Here is a 4216-nt window from a genome sequence, read left to right as displayed (position 1 = left end):
AATGAGAATCAAGCATAGTATGGTAGTACAATTCTACAACTTTAAACAAAAACAAGGAGAGATTGTCTGAGACTGCATGAATCGATTGAGGCAATACATTGATAGATGTCTGGAGTTGAAAATTCCAATGGAGGAAAGACTTGTCTCATTATTTCTAGAAGGCTTAATCAACAAGGAGTTGCATGCCATTCTGTAAAGCAAGAAGTATATGACCTAGGAACCATGCAGCCTAGAAGCAATCGGCTTGACTGTCAAATATTCAATGAAGAAAGCACTATTAAAAGGACATGAGAGTGAGCAGATGATGTCTACTATGCCAGCAGAAGTAAGAGCTATTGTGGAAGCTCCTATGAATGCCATCAAAGACATGCTCAAACACATTAATGATATGATGAGAAATATGCAAAGCATGTCAATTTGAGGGTGGTCGGGACAGGGTCCACCCCAAGGGCAACCTATGGGACAAGCCAACCATCAAAATGGTGTGCTATTTTAAAGATAATTGGACAAACCATGAAATGAACAAGTTATATTACAAGCCTAAATACGATGAAAATGTCTAGCATGTATTGATGAGACAACAAGGGAAACGTATGTATAGGTATCCACCTAACATGGGGCAAATGTAGAAACCACCTATGGCTATGGAGAGACCACAGTCAGTGCTAGGTCAGCAACCACCTCTGTCAAGAAATAAAGTTGTGCCAATCAAGGAAATGCTTCCTAAAGGTCAAATGGAAGAGCAGGCACTAGTACCGATTATGCCATACAATGAAACTAGTTTGTCAACTACGGCGGTGGCAGATGAGTGGTACACTCATTCAATCAAATTTATAAAGCACCTCTAGAGGCAACAACATTTTACTATATTGCAAACCGACCGCCCATGGTAAAATGAATGCCCAAACCAAGAACAAGGAATTGCCATAACTATGGTTCAGATGACCATCGAAAAAATGATTGTCCAGAGCCAGACAAGAATGCTAGACCAATTGCAGCTTATTGCAGGCAATGCAGTAGAAACGGTAGGCATTTTTTTGAAGATGGTCCTTGGAATCCTGCAAACAAAGAAAAAAGGCCATAAACATAGTGCAAGTCATGTCGAGTAGCTCCTTAGATAGTGAACCCTCAATTTTGATCAAGGTAGTTACTGGGACATAGACTAAGAAGGATAAGCAAAACAATGCGAGTGAGATCAATGAAAGTAAGAAGTCTTTGATAGACTCCAAGAAAGAGAGACATCAACATTATGGGCTTAGAAGACAACAACAACACAGAAGGAAGTTGAAGAAAAGGCCCAAAAAATGGTTGAGGAAGTAGCTTAGTCAATGTCCTCAAAGTTCAAGGAATCAAAACCAAGATAAAGAGGATAAGTGTTGGTAGATAAAATATAGAAACCAATCAATGCAGCCTTGGAAGATTTTTAAGTGGGATTAAAATGAAGCTAGATGGACAATCTTTGTATGGAGCTTCTAGTTCAGAGTGAGCAAGCCTATTAAAATCTCAAACACTCAAAAATTTACCCTCATACTTGGGCGATAATGACAACAAATCATTGGTATGCAAGGCCACATAGCTGAATTGAGCAAAGTAGACTTTAAATGTGGAGAACTTGCAGTCTATCGTGTTAAGACGTATTCAATGTACCATCACATTGCGTGAGTTGTTGAAGATAAGACCGCATCTATGGAAATATCTACAAGGTACCCTAGAGAAAATGGGCATGACAAAAATAACCAAAGAAAAGGTTGAGTTGCATAAAGAATAATCTCGGGGGGCAATTATCAAATTTGTATCTATGACCAAAGTAGGAGATTACTGTGAAGGAAACAAGGGGAACACAACTCTTCCGGTACAATCTAACTATGTAACAACCATGGTTGTTCTAGATAGTGGAGCACGCATTGCCCTCGCAATGAAAGCAGTTTGGGAAGCCTGGCAAAGACGTGCAATTAGGCATACATGGATAAAACTGTAACTGGCAAATGGGCACATTGAAAAACCCATGGGATTACTAGAAAACGTAATAGTCAGCTCTTGGAAATTGACTACCAACACACTTTTGCTATTGTGGCTAGGCCATAGAGTGAACACTCTAGAGAGAGGGAGCTCTCAAAAGTGGATCCTCAAGAGTGGATACTCAAGAATGAAGCCTCCTTGCATAAAGGCTTCCTTTTAAAGGCTTTCACCACAATCCCTTCTACTATGGGTTTAAGCTTGAGCCTTCTAACTACACATACAACTTTGGAACTCCAAGTGAGCCCAAGACTTATACAAGGTGAGTTGGAAATATTATGCACCGCCATAGCATATCTCCCGCTTGATGCATATTTGATGTAGGCTGTGTTAGCCGCTGCTAACATTCCCCCCTTCCTAATTTGGCGCACATCCTCGTGTGCCGGTGAAGCAAAACATGGAGACATGGTAGAAAGCAAGTCCATGGAAGAAATGTTGAGCTGCAAATCATAAGAACAAGTAATGAGCATCAAAAGGCTGTTACCATATACATGTGGTAGTGATGTGTGTGAACACACTAGGACCGCCGGGGCATTTTTTCCTTCTTTAGGAGGTTTTCTCGGCCGAGCATTGTATATACGCCCATCACTCTAGGGCTATCTATCTTTCCATTGCATACTAAGTAACACACTCTCTATTGTGTGCCTTGAGCTTCCTTCATCTTCTCCAAGCTGTGTACATTTCTCTGCAACCCTAATTCCAACAATTGGAGTATCAGAGCAGGTTGCGTCCTCCCCGGCTTAGTTTGCTGAGATTTTTGATTCAGGCTCATTTCGGCTTCCGTTTCCACTACAGGTAGTACTACACAGGCTATTTCATCATTTTGTGCAAAATTTTTGTCAGTGTCGTTTTCTGCATAACAGGTGCCTCATAGTCTTCTACAGTTTGTGCTATATAGCACGTGTTGTTCCCGCTCCGTTTCTCCTATTTTTGGGCAGTTTTCACATCAGGTGTAGCATTTACCATGGCTGACAACAACACAGATGTGTTCAAGATGTTTGCTGCTGAGGACAGGTTGGATGGGGACAACTACCCTATGTGGGCTTATATGATGCAACATGTTCTTGTGTAAAAGGGCGTCTGGAACATTGTGCAGGGCATTGATGTACGTCCTGGTTCTGAGGATGTAGGCGATGTTGAGGATGTTGCAGGTCTTGCTGCTATTAGAGTTGCTTTGTCTACGGTAGACCAAGCTCGTTCGAATGTAAAGGATGCGCAGGCTCATGCATTGATTGTGTTGTCTGTGAAGCGCACCATTGTTCCTCACATTCATTCAGCAAAATTTGCAAAACAGGCTTGGGATATTCTAGCAGGTCTTTATGCAAGCCGCAATGAGGCTAAAATTGCTTTGCTGCGTAAAGAGCTGGAGTCAAAGATTATGCATGAGGAAGATGATATGGACACTTTCCTTATTGGTGTCAAGGATATCAATGAGCAACTTATTTCTGTAGGTGAAGTCATTTCAGACAGTTCCCTTGTGCAGACTGTTCTTGATGCCTTACCAGATTCCTACGAGACTTTTGCTAGTACTTGGAGACTGATGACCCAAGGAAATCCTGAAGTTGTCAAGTTTGATGCATTATGCACATTGCTATTGCAAGAGTCACTTTCCAAAAAAAACAGAACTAGGCAGTGTGCAATTGAAAAGGCTTTTATTGCTTCTCAAAGAAAGGGTGGTAACAGCAATGCGGCCACTTCTTATGGTTCTGTTGCGAGTGGCAAAACTTCAGTTCCTAATGCTTCTACTGGCAGCAATTCGTCTGGAAATTCTCGTGATAAGGGCAAAAAGAAGATGCATTGCCATTATTGTAAAGCTAATGATCACTTGATCAAGTCGTGTCCTAAGTTGAAGGCCAAAGAGGCTAAGAAGAAAGAGGGTGGTTCCAAAGCAAATGCTGGTTCCACTACAAATGCAGCCATTGTTGAGTCTTCTGTGAAAGGAGACTGTGTTGCTGATGTTGATGCAGAATGGGATTTTAGAGCAGAGTGCACTTACAATCTTGCTGTCCATGATGCATGCTTGTCAGTTGCTGCAGATTCTTATGTGTGGTATTTGGACAGTGGTGCTACAAAGCATATTACCTTACATCGTGAATTGTTTACCTGTCTCGAGTCTGTCCCTCATGGGAATTCAGTCACTTGTGCCAATAATGCATGTTATCCGGTTCAGGGAGTTGGAAAGATTGTGCTTACTGCTACA

This window comes from Adiantum capillus-veneris, chromosome 2 (assembly GCF_014529385.1).
Source record: "Adiantum capillus-veneris isolate H3 chromosome 2, ASM1452938v2, whole genome shotgun sequence".
Lineage (NCBI taxonomy): Eukaryota > Viridiplantae > Streptophyta > Polypodiopsida > Polypodiales > Pteridaceae > Adiantum > Adiantum capillus-veneris.
The sequence above is the reverse complement of the archived record's forward strand: the minus strand, read 5'-3'. Positions refer to the sequence as shown.